The 20,414-nt window shown below is 37.8% G+C and overlaps 1 long non-coding RNA gene across 2 annotated transcripts; it reads right to left on the minus strand.

The window, feature by feature from the left end:
- Positions 1-27: 27 nt before the first annotated feature.
- Positions 28-5,269, minus strand: LOC113311984. Of its 2 annotated transcripts, none has more exons than XR_003341640.1 (5): positions 5,135-5,269; positions 4,382-4,703; positions 3,199-3,710; positions 2,158-2,519; positions 28-1,366 (listed from the first exon to the last, which is right to left on the minus strand). It is a non-coding gene; the product is annotated as an uncharacterized LOC113311984 (long non-coding RNA). The 2 variants fall into 2 exon arrangements; XR_003341641.1 differs by having other exon boundaries at positions 4,382-4,699; positions 5,135-5,255.
- Positions 5,270-20,414: the final 15,145 nt, after the last annotated feature.

A 20,414-nucleotide genomic window follows, 5' to 3' on the forward strand; every position in this document is an offset into this window, starting at 1 on the left:
AAAACAAAGTACTCTTATGGCCCTATCTAAATGAAACATTAACCATATATGCGGGCACCAGAAACTAACCAAGCTGAACCAATGGGTTCATGTACCTCAACTGTATAATTCCAACAGCAAAACACTTTTACAAAGAGTTGGAAACAAAAAAAAAAAATCATCTGGGATAATCCCCTGTCATGACTTAAAATCTAGGCTCAAAAGTTGCACTGCTGGCAAGTTTGCAAAAATTCAAATCACAGAAAAACTAGTCACGCGCTCATGCCTCCTTGGCTGATCAGCATCGTTTTTGTTCTTTAATACATTTCTTCCCCTCGGTCGAGAATAATCATCAAACTGACCCCTTTTAGCATCCATGTCTCTGCCTCTTCCATCCCTGGAACTTCTTCTTTCTTCTTCTTTCTTCTTCTTTCATCTCTTCCACTTCACGAACTGCATTCATCCTTTTCATGCCTCCTACTTCACTGCTCTTCCTCTTCTCCAATTCTTCTATTTCCACGTACTTCCTCATCTCTTCCACGATTTCTGCCTCAGAGATCCTCTTCCATCCTCTCATGCATTTTCCCACCTCACTCTCATGTTTGGTAGAATGTTTTTTTCTTCAGTTCTCGCATGCTTTCTGCTTGTGTACTTTTCTTCCTCATCTCTGCCACCAAGCTCCTCTTCACCCCTTCCAAGCTTTATGTTTCCTTATTCATCTCCAAGTCCTCAGTGAGTAGTTTCACTAGCATGTTTCTGTCCCTTGCCAGAATCAGAATCATGGCTTTTGCTGTGTTTGCAATTGGAATTTCTGTCTCTTTTCATCCAAATGATGACTTTAATGAGTTTTAGCTGATTTCTTTACATCTGGTTTGGTTTTGCTATTTCTTTTGCCAACATCATCACTTTCGAAACCTGAATCATCACTGTCATGCTGGGAGCTTTTCTTAACACTTAAAATTTTCTCCTTGCGCTTATCATAAACCGTTTTCAGAATTTTCAGAATCACTGTACTGCCTACTTTTCAATGTTTCTTCCTCAAACCTTTTCCACGTTTTGAACTATTATCAGTATCAAAAGAACTACCCTCTTTCCATGGTGTCATGACTTCTCGCTACTCTCCTGCTACTGCAATCTTTTTTCTTCGCAGCCTTCTTAGGACCATTTTTCTCATGTTTGCATGGCTCATCTTTCTCTATCAACTCTTTATTTGGCATCTCTCCTTCACTTAATTCAGAATCAGATTCCAGCACTGTTTCCAGTTTCCTTTCTTCCTGGAGTAAAGAAGTTTCATCAACCTAATTTACTCCCAAGAGCAGCCCTTAATGTTCTGTCTCTCCTTTCTAGCAGCAATTTGATCTGTCTCTCCTTTCTAGTATCTGAAGCCCTGAATCAAACACGAGTAATTAATAAAAACCAGCAATAAGATGTAAGAATACCAGTCAGCAAGAATAGAAATAGTTAATTTTCTCTTAACATATTCAGTTACAAATGCATAAAACCGTAAACAAAAATGGGCACAAAACATACGATTGAAATGGTTCGGCACCCTTATTTATCACAATTCTGTCCCGAAACAGTCGATTTTATAAGAATCCTCTAAGAGTAAAAAAACCACAAAAAAGAAGCACTTAATATCAAATACCTGAGAAAGTTAACACTAAAACTAAAACTGATGATCAGCCATTGGTATCAACTGCTGACACGAAAAAACTCGTAGGCCAGAAACCTCATAATCATTTATATCATCCGCATTAAGGCTGCTTCAATAAATGACTCAACCTGGTATATGAGGTACCCAACGGTGAAACCTACAAGTTTTTTCTATGCAAGCCAACATGACGACTAACGGTTCAGTAATGTTCAAACCACAACATTGCTAACTGTAAAATTCATGTCCCATTTCCACCAACACTGAGCAAACAAGGGGATGAAATCCTGCACCCCTCACGATTAACCTCCGCCACTGTTTACCCAGCACTGTGCCATAGCATTTTCAAGGATAATCTAATTCATCAACAAATATGTAAACACATGGGCTAAGGTGCTGGTGACATATGATTTTTAAGGATAAATCTAATATATCAACAAATAATGTGTAATGAGATTTATAAAGTTATCCAATAAAACCCTAAATAACAAGCAGAAATAGAAGGGGAGATAGGGAGAGATGAATACTCTGATTGTTGTTTGTTCTTTGGGATTCTTCATCTTCTTCTTCGAATAATTTCCTTCCTTCATGAAGCTTTTGAGAAATCTCATCATGAATATAACCTTGTTCGATCAATTTATCTTCTAAAAAAACCAATTGAAGTTGAATCTGACGTTTTCTATCATGTTCATGAATATCTTTGTTTGCTCTTTTAACACCACCAGTTCCTTGATCACCTTCAAATGCTTTTGCTTCTATATTCCCAGTCTTTTTTGGTCATACAAGGGATTAGTTTGTTTGTACATAAGTGTTTGTTCCTGATCCTCATGCTGTCTGTACCACAATCCCGTTGTACTCTGTCTTCTGATATTTTATTCAATTTCTTCTTCTAGAAAAAAACAACAGCAAACCTATTAAGATAGAGGTAAAAAAAATTGAAACAGTAACAAGAAGATTCAGATAAGAACACACACACACACACACACAGAGAGAGAGAGAGGGAAGCGAATGAATGCTTCTTTTTAGATATTTTTTTATATTGCTACAGAGCGGTGTTAGAGCAAGCACTATGGTGAGCCTAGCCAATCAACTACCCACGAAAACCTTCATATTCCTATATCAAATACATTCATAAAAGAGAAACAACTCCAAGAGTTCCATTAGGAACGTCAAATATACAGAGGACCACGTTTACAGATTTCTCTGAACAATTTTGAATCTTAGATGCAGGAAAACAGGGTATTTGAACATGAAAATTATCAGATGCGAGTATCTAGTGACACCCTCCAGATCTTGAGAACAACTCAAAGACATAATGAGATGAATTGTACCCAAAAGAACCCATCACAAAATACTTTCACTTCCTTCATCTATAGCTTTAACTTTCTAACAGTGCAGTAATACTAAGCACGAAAAACATTTTCATGAATAATCGTTAAAGCTTATGTAAGTGACAAATAAATACATGAGAGGTGACACATTTATCAAGTTCAGTATAACCAAACAAACACAGAGCTCAACTATAACTAGAGGCCACAGCTAAACGAAATAGGGGAAAGACTACATACCGGTACCACATATGCATCTCATCAAATCCGCAGCTAAATATAGGGGTGTTTTTCCATCCTCATCCACATGACGACTTCGATGAGTTTTAGCTGACATTACGTGTGGTTTGGTTTTGCTATTTCTTTTGCCAACATCATCGATTTCGGAACCAGAATCATCAGTATCATGCTGGGAGCTTTTCTTAGCACTTGAAATCTTCTCCTTGCTCAACACTTAAAACAGTTTCGGAATTTTCAGAATCACAGTCCTGCCTACTTTTTCGGAGTTTCTTCCTCAAATCTTTTTTCTTCTCAGCCTTCTTAGGACCATCTTTCTCATGTTTGCTATGCTCATTAGTCTCCATCAAGTTTTTGTTTGGCATCTATCCTTCAAGTAATTCAGAGTCAGATTCCAGCACTGTATCCAGTTTCCTTTCTTCCTGTAGTAAAGAAGTTTAATTTACTCCCAAGAGCAGCCCTCAATGACTCCATCTGTCTCTCTTTTCTAGCAGCAATTTGATGGGTCTGAGCATCTGAAGCCCAGAATCAAACACAAGTATTTCATTAAACCGTATACAGTTACAAATGCATAAAACCGTCAACAAAAATGAGCACAAAACATACGATTGAAACAGTTCAGCACCCTTATTCATCACAATCATGTCCCTAAACAGTCAATACTATGAGAATCCTCAAAGAGTAAACAAACCACCCAACAAAAAGGCACTTAATATCAAATACGGATACCTAAGAAATTTAACCCTAAAACTGATGAACAGCCATTGGTATCAACTGCTGACACGAAAAAACCCCTAGGCCAGAAACCTCAAAATCATCTATATCATCCGCATTAAGGCTACTTTAATAAATGACTCAACCTGGTATATGAGGTCTCCAACGGTGAAACCTACAAATTTTTTCTATGTAAGCTCATGTTGACCAAATTTCCATGAAATTCACAATCACACAATCTAAAAGTGAGACATTTTAACTTTAAAAGGATATCTAAGTATCCAACTAATCCCAAAGCCGCATAAAGAACATTGATGCTAAGCACGAAAAGCATTTTCATGAACACCATTATAGCTTATGTGAGTGACATATAAAGACATCAGAAGTATCATGTTCACTATAACAAAACAAGCATAGAGCTAAACTATGAATAGAGGCCGCAGCTAAACAAAATAGGGGAAAGACTACATACAGGTACCACATATGCATCTCATCAAATCAGAAGTAGCTCTTGGTAACTTAATTGACCTTGGAACACTTTCATCAATGCAGGAGCTTAGAAGCCTTCATACAATAAGGCGGCTTCCTGAATGCTGCTTGAATTTAGTCTTCAGACTAACCCCATCTCTTGTAAACGACCACTTTTGTTTTCCAAGAGGCTTAATTCATTGATGTCAATCCTTCTAAAGCTTCGAGAAACGTCCTACGTAAAGGATCGAAACCCATTCCTCAAACCTTTTCCACAATCTTTTAAAACTTAACAGCATCTCCCATAAATCCACTAGGTTGCCTGTCTGATTACAAACTTAATAATATAAGATTCAGGGACACCTTCATATTTCAAAAGCTACACACTGACTTGCATAAAGTTTGTTCATGCTAAAAACCCAGAAATTAGATTTTTGTAGGATTTTAATGACATCTGTATTGGTATGAAGAATGCTGTGAAAGATAATAAAGGAAGGGACTATAGTGTCAAGTCTCATAACATTTGGGTAGTTTGATTTGCCCTTTTAGATATGAAAAAATCCAACTTTGGGTAGTTTGATTTTCCCTTTTAGTGATTAGCTTTCAAATAAAAACATCTGGATTCACCGATGGAAAAAAAAAAAAAACATCTGGATTCTAATAAAAATTGAATCTGGCTGGCGCTATCAGGAAATCGACTAATTTATTACTAGGTCTAATAAAAACATCTGGATTATGTATTGTGAAGAGAAAATACCGAGTTGCTGATGATGATGACGATGAAGAATAAGATTGTTCATTAATAGGCGTCGTCCTTCTGAGATCTTAACATTTTCAACTCCAAGAAGAAGAAGAAAGAGAAACCTATTGAATTTTTGAGTGTGGAATCTTTTGTGCCCAGAAAAATGTCGATGATATTTTGGAGTCAAGTGCACGTCAGTCAAACTTCAATCTTAGCCATCATGGCATCGTGAAAAGATAAAATAAAGATTTTGAATGTCAACGAGACGCCATTGTGTTCTCCAAAGTCCAAACAGTGGTGAATATTCGATAAAGTACCCCTATTTTTCACATTGAACAAAAAAATGTTCCCGTTTTTTAAAAGAAATTATTAAAATACCTTGTTTTATTCAAAAGACAAATTTCATCCAGTTAAGTGCTAGGTGGCAGTTATCTTTCCAATTAAAAGTCATATTTACCCCTAAATTACATCTTCTTGGAGGGGAGGGTAAATTGTCAGACGATCCTGAAAACGGTGTAACGATCCTGAACCAGGCTCGACGAACCTGAAAGCGTTATCACGATCCTGAACCGGGTTCGACGAACCTAAAAAAATGTCACAGAAGGTCGATTTTCTTCCAACCAAAAACCCCCAAAACACTTGAGATGATGAACCCTTTTTGGGGAATAATGTAACGAACCCGAAAGCGGTGTAATGATCATGAATCGGACTCGACGAGCCTGAAAAATGATGTATAAAATCAATGTGGAAATAAGTAAAGGGCAAATATGTAAAGTAAATTAGTCTTAACTAACACTAGATGGAAAAACTAACATGAGGGTACTTTAACAAATTGTAAAAAAACGGGGGCATTTATTTTTTGGATATCAAAAAACGGAGACACTTTGTCAAAATTCTCATATTTCATTGGATTATTTGTGCTTTAATTAAGAGCTATTATTAGTGTCAATCAGAGCAATCGGTTTAGGAGAAATATAAGTAGGTTTACGACTGCAAGTGCCCAGGCCAGGTGAGATTTAAGGTTTCAGGCTTAGTTTAATTAGAGTGGGAGAAAAACTTACCATTATAGGCTTGGCTACATACGGTTGGAAATTATATTTCTTTCTAGTTAAAAATCGGGGGAAAAAATAAATAGTGCTTTTTTTTGCACTTGTTGTTGCGAATGCTCTGACATGTGCTGTAGTCTTTTGATCTTTGCTTCTTTAACCACTAAGTATGCTACTGCATTGTGGACTTTATTTATAATTTTTACCTTAGCTTGTGGCAAATTTCCTAAAATAGATATATTATCTTCTATAGTATTCTCTGTTGTCCAAAAAATATCTGATCTTTTTTTGTTGATGGAATCCGCTAGCACTTTACAGTCTGTAACAATAAAAACGCTGGAAAGAAGATTGTCTTTTAGCCAACAAAGGGCTTTTAATAAAGCTTTTGCTTCTGCGTGCAAACCCGAAGAGGCCCAATCTGAACCTGCTAATAAATGCATACAATCTTTTTGGTCGACCGATGAAAGACGCATCTGTGAATATTATCAAATCCGCATTTAAGTTGTTCCAATAATGTTTAGACGAGCTCTTTTGTTGCGTATCTTTGTTTTTGTCCTGTTTATTGTACGATGAAGATTGGATGAACTTCTTAATTTGTTGAATCAAAGAAGTTGGATCTGGAAAGATTTACCTAAACACTACTTCACATCTATATTTCCAAATAAACCATACGATTGTTGCAATCTACACACAATATTGCGAAAATTTTGGATCCTATAACCAAATTTCCACTCACTTGCTAATAGACTCGGCATTAATTTGCGAATAAACGGCGTCCATAGAGCAACCAAACCAAATCGATATAGCAAAATGACACCTTCTAAATAGATGATCTATTGTTTTTGTCTCTTGGTTATTACACAAAGGGCACTCATTTAAGATTTCTGAGTCATGAGCTACTAGTCTGCTAGTGGTTGGAAGCGCTTTTTGAACTAGTTTCCCAATTAGTCTAATCTATGGGATTGCTTGTAGCTTCCATAAGAAGGCTATTATTGGGGCGTCACATTCCATTAGAGGGGCGTCACCTAATAGGACAAAAACGGGTCACCCGTAAGTAATTTCAAAAACCCCTTATCTCAAATAATTGTGTAATGACCAAACAACCCTTATTTATTTAGTTAATTTTAATTAAATTTAATTATTATCTAATTAAATTAAGAAGATGGATTTTGATATATATTTGTAAAGTCTGGGACAAAAGCTATGTGGGAAAAAAACTAGAGAGGAGGAAAAAGAAAAAATTGGAGATTTTTTTTCAAAACCTAGATTGTTTGATTTACTCAACAAAAATGGATGAAACAAGTTACAAATTCGAGGTGGGTGAATCTTTGTATGATAGAGAAAACAAATTTTACATTACTCATGTTGGAGACCAAGAGATTGATGATTTGTTAGATGGTAGAGAGGGTTTAACACAAAGTGATGATGAATCTCCACCAATTGAAGAAATAAATCAACAAAGTGAAGAACCAATGGTTGAAATCAACAGGTACACCTCTAAACTATCTCCTATGGGTTCAATTTCGCTAAAAATTTCAGATTTTTAGACTTTCATGGCAGATTACGTCTGGGTTGGACTTGGTTTCCAACCATAAGCTAGTTTTACGCCTGGGTTTGGAAGAGGGTTTGGTCTTCGTTTCCAACCGTAAGTTGGGTTTACGCCTAGGTTTGGGATAAATCCGAGCGTAACTGGTTTCCGATAGGACAAAACTTGATAATTACGCCTAGGTTAGATTCATCCAAAACACAGACGTAAATAGTTTTTGTATGGGTATTTACTACTTGTTTTACGTCTTGGTTAGGATTTTGGATTCCCAAACGTAAGTGAGAACGTCTAGGTTATATTTTCATCGTTTCCAACCGTAATTGTAAACGTCTAGGTTAGAGGTTGAATTTTTCAACCGTAGCCCTTCATATGCCTAAAACGTCTGGGTCTGTGTACCTTATAACCTGGACGTAATTCTAGTATTCTTTCTTTCTTTTTTTGACTAATATTGTGATATTTTGGTTGATAGATTGTGCTTCCACCTATCCCAATGCCTTCTCAACCTAATGCAAACGAAATTCTAACCAAAGATTCGTCTCATCACTATTTGAATGACTTGGTAAGTGTTTTTTTTCTTTTTTGAAACTAATGGAAAGATATGTTGCTCATTCACTATGTTTTTGTTTTTTTACTAACTTTGAGTTTTTGGGACATGTAGAGATGGAAAGATAAAGAAAATGCAAAGAAATGGGCTAGAGAACGTGGCAAGTCAATTATGTGTGTTATAGTTTGTAATGGATCAACAAATGACCGCCACTTTCAAATGGTTTGCGAGTGTAGTGGAGAAAGTAAAAGTCATGTGAAAAAGGGCACCGTATATGAACCAAAGACGAATAGGAAGAATACTAATTTCACTAAGAAGACTAAATGCCCGTTCAAGCTTCAATTCAAGCACAACAAGAAAAGTGTGAAAAGTGAGGAGTGGTATTGGTATTTGGAGAAAGTTGTATGCGGTTGTCATAACCATCCCATAGCGGATACTTTGCTATCCCATCCTTATGCGGCGCGGCTTAATGATGAAGAAAAACTCATTAGTTCCATGATGGAAAACCGTATGAAACCTCTTGATATACTTGGTCATATAAAGCTCGTAAACCCAAAGAATGTTTCTACTTTTCCAACCATCTACAACGCCAAAACAAAATTGAAAAATCAACAATGGGAAAATAGAAATCAAATGCAACAATTAAGGCATTTGGGGGAGAAGTATAATTACTCGGTTTTCCATAATGAAGATGAGGATGAACAAATAAAGAATCTCATATTGGATCATACCGAGTTTATACAATTAGCGCGGTGCTCCAATCAAGTACTTTTAATGGATTGCACGTACAAGACCAACAAGTATGAGATGCCGGTGTTGAACATTGTTGGACAAACTTCCACCAACTCTCCGTTTAGTGTCGCGTTTTGCTTCTTGGAAAATGAGCTTGAAGAGAGTTATGTGTGGGCACTAAAACAAGTGAAGTTATTCTACGTGTAGGGATATACTCCAAAGGTGATTGTCACCGACAAGGAACAAGCATTGTTGAATGCAATAGAGAGGAATTTCCCGGATGCTCATCACCTTCTTTGCACGTTCCACCTATGCAATAACATTGAGACTAAATGTAAGACCATCATTCGTCCAACAAAGAAAAGTCAAATGGAAAGAATAAAGAAACTACCGGTTGATCAACAAAAGGAAGCCAAAGAGAAATTTAAGAAGGATGATGGGTTGGCGGAACTAAGATGGGCTAGTTTCCAAAAGGATTGGGAAGCCATGACATATTCTCTCACCGTGGAAGACTATGAACAACGATCTCGTATGGTATTGGCTAGTTTGAGAAGTTATCCAACTATGGTGAAATACTTGGTGGACAATTGGTTGGATCCGCACAAAGAGAAGTTCGTAGCCGCATTCACAAACCAATATAGACACTTCGACAACCAAGCTACAAGTATGGTGGAATCGTCTCACAACCGGTTGAAGAAGAAGCTTCATAGTGGTGATGGTGGATTTGTTACGGTATTCCAAGCAATGCACGCCTATTTCCTCCGTGATCTCGATAGAGTTAGGGAGTTTTTTGAAAAAAACCGATCTAGTAGACACACTAAATGGAAAGACAATGCTTGGCTTCATGGAATTAATCATACAGTGTCGCATCGTGCAATTGATTTGATCATGAAAGAAGTGATACAATTTTAGGCGGGTAACTATGACGGAAGAGAGTGTGTTTGTCCTAACATGTCAAGTTTGGGCCTCCCATGTCGTCATGTCATAGACAATTACAATGACAAAGTTATTCCGATACAAGATGTTGATCCCTTTTGGCAACAATTATCATTCCATGAAACAATAGTCGATCAAGATTTTGGAGGAACATTTGCCGATACCGAGATCGGAAAAGCGCTAGCCGCGAAATATGATACATTAACACGGGGGCAAAGGCAAATATGGTTGAGTAACTTGAGTAACTTCGTATACCCACAAACTAGGAACAATATGAAGGAACCACCTAAGAGAAAGAAAAAGGGGAGGCCTTCTACGAAGAAAAAGAGGAGTGTAGTAAGGAAAACGACAAAGGAATTGTTGGAAGAATCAAATAAAAGAGATCTTTCGGGTTATGAGTTGTTGAGAATAGCCTATGAAGCGGAGGATGAGATGGAGGAGGATGTTCAAGGTAGAAATAAACGAAGAAGAGGTCAAATGGAAAAAGGAGAACCTAGTCATCGACATGTACAAGAAAAAGTTCTTGAGCCTCCCTCTCAAGAAAGTTCAACAAGCAAAGTTGATTTTAAAGGAAAAGGTCCGGTCTTTCGTTCCAAACAACTAGCAAAAAGCGAAGTTGTTAAAGGAAAAGGTTCCAAAGAATGCGGAGCAAAAGTTGGGGGAGTTAAAGGAAAGAGTTCCAAAGAATGCGGAATAAAAAATGGAGAAGTTAAAGAAAAAGATTCCAAAGCATGTGGAACAAAAGACGTGGAAGTTAAAGGAAAAGGTTGCGAAGTTCCCTCCCAAGGAAGCTCAAGAAAAAAACTTGGCGGTAAAGCCGGTGTTAAACAATTAGCAAGAAATATAGGAAAAAGTCCGATTGTTGGAATATTTCCTTCAAGTGAAAGGAACGGTACGGTTCGTATTCCAAACACAACTTACAAATCACCCCCTAAAGATGAGGAGGGTCGATATTTCCGGAATTTATATATCATATATGAAAATTACCTTCCTTTTTTCCCGGACTTTGTTCGTGACTATATTAAGGCCACGGATGAGGTAGATGGAGATGGGAATTTTGGTAACCACGTCTTCATTGATCAACTTGGTCCCTTTGAAGACGCGAAAGATTGGGATTGCTCACAAGTTGACTATGTAAGGCAAAAATGTTTAATTGAACTACGTGGGCACCGAGATTATTACATACCAATGATGATATTTGAAAAAGACGAGTCCGAGACGGTGTTAAACGAAAGCTTTGTCGCATGGGAAAAGAGGTTACACGACAATAAATGTTTGACAAGTGAGTATTGGATGTCCATGCCAATAAACGGACAACTACTCTCCAATGCATTCAATTGCGTTGTCCATTATATCTCAAATGCATTGAGTTTCACATTTGCACCAACAAGGATACCATTTAACGAAGAATCGGATAAAACAAGAAGAGTGGTGATGGGTTACGTATGCGGAAACCATTTAGTCGGCCTCCAAATGAGTGAAGGATGCCCTTTACCTCCATTATTTGATTGTAACGAATGGTACAAGTCTTGGTGTATTAGATTCGAGAAGAGTTTTGAATTTTGGAAGGCATTACAAATGTCAAGGAGCAATGTCTCATTTGCATTGGGTGATGATGAGGATGACTAAACGTTCGTGAAGGGTAGTGAAAATATTTTGAATGACTCACTAGGAATAAAAGATTTTGAAGATATTCTCTTAAGTATTTTGTTGAATTTGTTTTTCATTGATAAGTTTTCTTCTTGTTTCATTACTAACCCCATATTATAACCCATCAAAACACATGACATTACATAGAAATTTCATTACAAAAGGACTAATATTTGGGTGTATGAGTGCGATAGAAGTCTTTCAGGATGTTGAGATGAGGTAAGTATTGGAAATTTGACCTTTTCCACCTTTTCCATTCCTTAATAGCACACTCTAAAACTTCAGAGTTAGTTTCACCTCTAAGTCGAATTTGACCAATAATACGAACTAATTCCATAAATTCCTTAACTTGATCCCTTATCGTTTCGTACCGACAATACAACTTAATTCCATCACGGTTATTAGGGTTACCGGTTTCAGAGCAAAGGTTTTCGTAAATGGTTCTCCAATAACTTGTACTCACAAAACCACCTTGACGTCGTTCTTCTCATCTTGTTGGATAGCATAGTACATAGTTGCGGCAAATACACAAATCTTCATCCAAAGTAAAACCAGGTCCATCCATAATCTAGTATATTTATTTCTATAATAGAGTAAGAGTTTACGTGGAGATGGTTGATGTTGAAGATGGAATGTCTAGGTAAGCAAAAAATAAGATGGTTGGGCATGTATGTTCAACTTATATATAAAACCAAGATGTGTAACGGCTCTATTATCAGGTAGTACAAGTTCTCAACGGCTCTATTTTCAAAATTCAGGTAGTACAAGTTCCCAACGGCTCTATTTTCAAACCAAATAGGGACAAAAAAACAACAAACTCACTTTAAAAACGACGTACACCTAGGTTTTAGAGAACACGAACCTAGACGTAAGCATATGAGCCTAGCAAAGAAGGCTTCTGCCATGGTTACGTCCAGGTTGGATAGAAAATAAACCAGGGCGTAACTCTGAGAAACACTTTCTGTCAAGTTTACGCGTAGGTTTTTTCTACCCTGAACCTGGGCGTAAACCTGCAAAAATGCCAAAGCCGGTTGTGTTCAGTCTTACGCCTCGTTTTTGCCTACCCAAAACCTGGGCGTAAATGTTCCTGAGTACCTAATTTTGATTTTGCATTTCACTTTAAAACTAGCAGCACAAATCCAATTTTTGGACTTATTCATTCATTCTAGCTAATACTAAGCCAAATTTGTGCATTCACTCAAACATAAAGATACGTAAATAGAATTCATTCTAGCTAATACAAACCAATGGAAAATTTCATTCTTCAAAAGAAAACTTGTTCATAACAACCAAAGAAACAACCAAAAGAAACTAAATAGTCTTCTACAATTATGACATTGATAGAGTTTAAGGACAATTACGACATGACCTATTTTGTTGCTTTTGTTACCACCTCGAGTACGAGGACCGTCACGACCACCATGACCACGACCCCGACCTTAACCCCGACCATGAGCATGCATATCCTCTTCATTGGTTTCAGAACTACTAGGTGATGGCTGACGTTGACTAGTACCCACATCTCTACTCCTCTTCGTTCCCCTCTCTAAGTTCTCGTAATCCTTGTTTGGATCCGGCAAGTCTTTGATTTGTTGTTGGAAAACCTTTACTTGTGCACTTGTGAGGCCCTCACCTTTTTGGACGCATGGAGTCAATGTTTGTGCCAAGTGAAGGCATTTCTTTTTCTATTTTACATATCAAAATGAAACATATTAGTACAAACAAATATAGTGTTATGAAATGGCGTCATGAAAAATAACAACTTTACTTACCATCTTGAAATATAACGCCTTCCAATCCGTATCAAATATACTTCTCTTTTCGGCTTCACGCTTCTTCTTTTCTTGAGCCTTTTTGATGTATGTTGCCGCTTCCGGATCATTATTAATCACATGAGGATGACCAAAATGGTAATACCATTCCAAATAACCTTCTTCGGCTTCCTTTGTTCCTAGAATAGGAATGAGCTCCTTCATGCTGACTTGGTATACTGCATTATTGCGGTCGTTCCAAACACCAATACTTGGCTCTGGGCTGTAGTTGAGTACGACATTGGCACTTTTTACGGAAGAAGTATTAGCCAACAATTTGAACGATTCACGAGTGACTTTTTCTTGCACATAACCATATTGGCGGAGAACTCGACGTGGATTGGCCATTACGTACCCATGAGGATGAAACAAAGGCCCGTTGTAAGATTCCAAACTTGAAAAAACACGATGATCAATCTCTTCTCCAAACTTATCTTCCTTTAGATCTATGTAAGGATCTGGTAGGCCCGGGGAAGCGTGAAAATTAAGCGTCATAAAAACGCGGGCCTACAGTAATACCGCAAGTGCACAGTCGTCAGTTGTAGCTCGTGCAAGTACGGGTCGATCCACAGAGATTGGGAGTGTTTTGTAGTGTTTAGCTATTTGGGCTCTAAATTGCTATTGGGCCTAATGGGTTTGTTTTTAACAATGAAATGAACTGAGCTTGGGCTTTGGTCTCTGAATTAGGCTTTTGATTAAGCCTGAATTGGATTGGGCCTTTAATTGAGTTCAGGCTTTGATTGAATCAGGCTCTTACTTTAAAAGTGACCTGGGCCTTTGTAATGACTGAGAACTGGGCTTGGTAACCTAATGATGAGCTGGGCCTTGAGCCTTTAGCTTGAGCTAGGCTTTGAACCTGGGCTTTTAGCCTTTGGTTCTAAGAATAACTAAACCTTTTGAGTTAACTGTGGGCTGAACTGGCTTGTGTTGTGAGCCAAACTCAGTTGCAGCAGCAGCAGTGGCTGTAGCACAGGACAAGAGAAGCAAGCTGGAGCAGCAGCAGGAGAAGTTGAAGCAAAGCAGCAGCAGCAGCAGGGAAAAGAAAGCAGCAGCAGCAGCAGTACTGCACAGCAGGGGAAAGAAAGCAGTGCACAGCAGCAGCACAAGCAATGCACAGCAGCAACACAACAATGCAAGTAGTAGCAGCAGCAGAACAAGGAGTAGTTGAAGTAGCAGGAGCAAAGACAATGCAATAAATAAAATGTAAAGAAGCAAAGACAATGAAGTAAAGAAGACTAACAAAATAGCAAAGAAAACAAAACAAAGAACATCAATGACAGTGGAGGAAAACAAAAGTAACAAGGAAACAATGGAGGAAATGGAACAAACCAAGGCTGTTTTAGCCAAGGGCGGTGGAGATGGTGAAGGTGAAATGGTGAAGGTGAGCCTAGGCATACTACTAGAGTGGGAAGAGAACCAGTTTGCTCACAGTCACTAGTGAGCACTAGTTTCTCCCCACTGCTCAATCAACACAATGCTTCAAAGGCTTTAGCCTAACATTCACACAAAACAGTTATAAAAACAGCTATAAAAATAGTGATAAGAAGCCACAAAAATAGATAGATAACAAAGAAGAGCAGGAAAAAATGTTAGGCAGTGGCTGTTTTTGGTTAAATCCTTGTCCCTAATGGAGCTAGGTGGAGGTTCTAGCCTGCCTATGTTCCAGGGCATACATAAATGGAATAGAATGAGAAGAAGCTTGCTAATGAGCACTAAATTCCTCCATTTCTCAATTAGCTCGATTTACAAGAATTATAACCTAAACTTCCACCACTAACAGTGAACATACTTAACATGAATTACACAAGACAATAGAACATGGACTAGACATTTAAAACAAAATCACAGGGACTGAAATGAAACATGAACTGGAATTAAACATAACCAAGCATGGAACTAGAAATTACCAAACATTAAAATTAAACTAACATAAACCTAATTGCACTAACAGTTGAAAATTAAATCAAAATTAAACTTGCTAAACAAAAAATTAAAACCTAAATTGAACTGTTGGAATTGAAATTGACATTAAAACAAACTTAATTGTAACTGAAATAGAAATTGGACTTGGAATTTGAAATTAGAAATTAGAAGTGAACCTAACCCAAATTGGGTGGTTACTTGGCTAGTCCAAGAACACCCTTAAATTGCTCTACACACTCTCTATTTATAACATACAAAATACCCAATTTTTGTGAACCCTAATTTTGAAATTAGGGTTTTGAAAATCCGAAATTTACTCACCAAATCCGCTGAATTGGTGGTAACCCATGCCTCTTCTCTTCTCTCTCGATCCTTCTCTGACCTCAATTTCGATCTATAGCCTCATCTATTTCATCAACTCTTCACGCCTAGGGTTCCAGCGAGAAAGAGGGGTGATGGGCTGATGTAATAGATGGCTAGAGAGTAGGGGGATGTATAGGTGATTGAGACAGAGGAGTTGGTGGTAGAAATGGTGGTGACAGGAGCGATGGATGATGGAAGTAGCAGGTGGAGGTGATGGTGGTGGAATGGGTGTTTCTGCAGAGGAATGGGGGAGAAGAACGGAAGAGAAGAAGGGAATGAGAGAAAAAAACTCTCGATGGTTTTTAGGGTATAGGAATTTTCACTGTGGAGCATGTACATCGGAGATGATGATCAGAAACGTTGAGCGTTGGATGCAAATATGGTTGGTAGATCTAACGGTAATATAAGAGATGAATCACTTCTACCGTCGGATTGTGAAATACAACGAAGTCAACGGTGTTAGATGATGTTAGGTACTGTAGTGTAAAGCGGGAGTATCTAATTCTGATGCACAGGCATGAAAGCGATCGTTGGATTCAACTACAATCTAATCTGAAGGCTTGGAATTTATGCGCTGTGGCGTTTGGCAGAGACTTCAGATTTTGATGCTCTATGAATGAGCGACCGTAGGATGATGAGTTGGATCCAATCTGACGGATGAGAATGGAGGCGGTTTTGGTTATAGAAAATGGGTTTGGGTAAGGGTTTTGGGCCTGGGGTATGCCAAGCCCATATCTTCTTTAAGAGCAATTCTTCCTTCTTGAGCCCATTTCTAGTCTTTTGGGCTTATGCGCACCATTCTTCGCGGCTTCCTTGTGTAATTCCTCCCGGCTTTTCACTACTTTTCTGCTCTTTTCGTTCCGCAATTCATCCAAACTTTATTTACAACCTAAAAATGAAAAATTAAGTAAGAAAAATATTTATTCTTGAAAACAATGAAAATACAGAATATGGGATAAAATGTAGAATTACTGCACAAAAGATGAGTTAAATGCCAACAAAAAGGGATAAATATATACAATATTAGGCACTCATCAAATACCCCCAAACCTGAATTTTACTTGTCCTCAAGTAAAACAAAACTAAGGAAATCCTAACTATACCACTGTCGCTGGTCTCTCGAATGCATTTAGCGTATGCACTAAGCCTTTTAAACCACTAAGTGTCCCTAGTGGACGAGTTGAAGTCTCGTGAAGGTTTGCTTAGAACGTACCTACAAAGTTCTAGGTCAAAATATAAGCTCAGATTCCATCAAATGTGACATGTGCAAAACAGTTTATGCTCACAGCAAAATGGAGATGTCAATCTAGCTATCGAAGGAACAATCCTAGCACTGATAACAAAAAAAAAGACATGTGATAAGAGTGTAAAGTGTATCTACACATGTGTAAAGAAAGATCTGAAGTTATGACTACTAATCACCAAGAGATAGTTTCTCAGGCTAAGAACCAAGGTCGAAATCTAGCTAGCTGTCCGGACTTTACGAGAATTGTGAATGAGTTGGAGGAATTTCACAATTACTCGCGTTGTACATCAATGGCATACACCCTTCCTTGCTTATTACAATGAAACAACAAAATGACTCTTTACATGACTCTTATTAACATTGACTACTCTCTTTTATTTTTGGAACAAGAGAGGATGGAATTGATAAATACTTGATTTTTTTTTGTTTTTTTTTTTTTGTTTTTTTTTGTTTTTTTTGTTTTTTTTGTTTTTTTTTTTTGAATATATACATCGTTTTTTTTTTTTTTTTTTTGAAAGAACTTGAAATTGATTTTTACATAAGGTAGCTCTTTTGATACATAACAAAAAGAAACAAAAAATTACATGACACTTTGCAAGAGGTAGCCCTTTTTGATGCACCCAGTTAAATTCGATGGTTGTCTTTCTTAATGTAACCTCCACCTTCTATCCCAACCAACCAAAGAACAAGCTAGTCAAGTTTCGTTCAGTATTCTAAAGTGATTGGCAATCGTAACTTCCTATCAAACACCTTGAAGATCGAGGCCATACATGTATTGGTAGATCGTGCGCGTGCAAATTTCTTATCACTATGTGAATTGTGCTAGAATCAGGGTGCCTAAATATCTAGACTAAGACTCCTAAAAATTACATATTTGCACAAGAGTCAACATTTCAAGGTAAATGAGCTCCATTTTTATGATTTTTTTTTTAATTTTTTTAATTTTTAATTTTGATTTTTCAATTTTTTCAAAAAGATGGAGTTTTGTTTTCAATTAAGGCATATTATCGTGGCATCTACTCTATACCCCCAAACCTAAACTAAACATTGTCCTCAATGTTTAAAAATATGGAAAGAATTAAAATGCAACATATGGAAAGGGACATGCTGAGTAGAGTAAAAGGAGAGAGAATACCCGATTTCGGCGAAAGCAGAATTAAAACTCCGTTATCCAAGGCAAAACTCCAACATATTCGGAGTCACAATGGATGAGCACAAAATATATACAAAAGGAAATTTAACTAACACATTATCTACAAGAAAATTGGGTTTTTAATGGGATTGGACTTTTTGGGAAAAATTTGGTTTTGTCGGGAGACATTTGAAAATTTGGTTTTGAAATGGGAGTAAAATAAAACTTTTGGTTTAAGATGGGATAAAGAAGAAAAAATTTGGTTTAAAATGGGAGCAAGTAAAATTTGGTTTTTTTTTTTTTTTTTTTTAAAAGAAAATAAAATTTGGTTTTTGAATGGGAGCAAGCCCACTGTTGGTTTTGTGTTTGCTTTGGCTCATCTAGGTTGAAAACTTTTGGTGGAACTGAGTCCAAAATCTCGGCCTAGAATTTGGGTACTCGGCCCACTAACGAGTTCAACTAGCGTGATCGGTTACAAGCTCAGCTGGGTTTAAAAACCCAGAATACAAAATACAAGTCCAAATTAAACAAGCTCACAAAAATTAAATACAAGCCCACAAATTAAACAAACAAGCCCACAAAAATTATTACAAACCCAACAGAAAATAAGAGAAGCCCAAAAATTGGCTTTAATATTACAAGCCCACAATTAAAAATTGGAAGCCCACAATTCGGGTTCTCTTAAATGGGTTACCTTTTAAGCACAGCCCAGCTGCTCTGATATTGTTGCAAAAACCCAGTTGGGCTTTGGTTCTTTTCCTTGGTGGCGTCCCAGCAGAGGAAAAACAGGTTCAGAACAGCAGGTCCAACAGCAAATGAAGTGAAGCAGATGCAGATGCAAATGCTATGCAGTGAAATGCAAAAATAGCTAATAAAACAACAAGAAAAACACAGCACCAATCCCCGGCAACGGCGCCAAAAACTTAGTAGGCCTCAAAGATATTATATTTAAATGCAAAATGGTTCCCCGGCAGCGGCGCCAAAAACTTGGTAGGCCCGGGGAAGCGTGAAAATTAAGCGTCATAAAAACGCGGGCCTACAGTAATACCGCAAGTGCACGGTCGTCAGTTGTAGCTCGTGCAAGTACGGGTCGATCCACAGAGATTGGGAGTGTTTTGTAGTGTTTAGCTATTTGGGCTCTAAATTGCTATTGGGCCTAATGGGTTTGTTTTTAACAATGAAATGAACTGAGCTTGGGCTTTGGTCTCTGAATTAGGCTTTTGATTAAGCCTGAATTGGATTGGGCCTTTAATTGAGTTCAGGCTTTGATTGAATCAGGCTCTTACTTTAAAAGTGACCTGGGCCTTTGTAATGACTGAGAACTGGGCTTGGTAACCTAATGATGAGCTGGGCCTTGAGCCTTTAGCTTGAGCTAGGCTTTGAACCTGGGCTTTTAGCCTTTGGTTCTAAGAATAACTAAACCTTTGAGTTAACTGTGGCTGAACTGGCTTGTGTTGTGAGCCAAACTCAGTTGCAGCAGCAGCAGTGGCTGAGCACAGGACAAGAGAAGCAAGCTGGAGCAGCAGCAGGAGAAGTTGAAGCAAAGCAGCAGCAGCAGCAGGGAAAAGAAAGCAGCAGCAGCAGCAGAGTACTGCACAGCAGGGGAAAGAAAGCAGTGCACAGCAGCAGCACAAGCAATGCAAGCAGCAACACAACAATGCAAGTAGTAGCAGCAGCAGAACAAGGAGTAGTTGAAGTAGCAGGAGCAAAGACAATGCAATAAATAAAATGTAAAGAAGCAAAGACAATGAAGTAAAGAAGACTAACAAAATAGCAAAGAAAACAAAACAAAGAACATCAATGACAGTGGAGGAAAACAAAAGTAACAAGGAAACAATGGAGGAAATGGAACAAACCAAGGCTGTTTTAGCCAAGGGCGGTGGAGATGGTGAAGGTGAAATGGTGAAGGTGAGCCTAGGCATACTACTAGAGTGGGAAGAGAACCAGTTTGCTCACAGTCACTAGTGAGCACTAGTTTCTCCCCACTGCTCAATCAACACAATGCTTCAAAGGCTTTAGCCTAACATTCACACAAAACAGTTATAAAAACAGCTATAAAAACAGTGATAAGAAGCCACAAAAACAGATAGATAACAAAGAAGAGCAGGAAAAAATGTTAGGCAGTGGCTGTTTTTGGTTAAATCCTTGTCCCTAATGGAGCTAGGTGGAGGTTCTAGCCTGCCTATGTTCCAGGGCATACATAAATGGAATAGAAGGAGAAGAAGCTTGCTAATGAGCACTAAATTCCTCCATTTCTCAATTAGCTCGATTTACAAGAATTATAACCTAAACTTCCACCACTAACAGTGAACATACTTAACATGAATTACACAAGACAATAGAACATGGACTAGACATTTAAAACA

The sequence above is a fragment of the Papaver somniferum genome, chromosome 1 (genome assembly GCF_003573695.1).
Source record: "Papaver somniferum cultivar HN1 chromosome 1, ASM357369v1, whole genome shotgun sequence".
Classification (NCBI taxonomy): domain Eukaryota; kingdom Viridiplantae; phylum Streptophyta; class Magnoliopsida; order Ranunculales; family Papaveraceae; genus Papaver; species Papaver somniferum.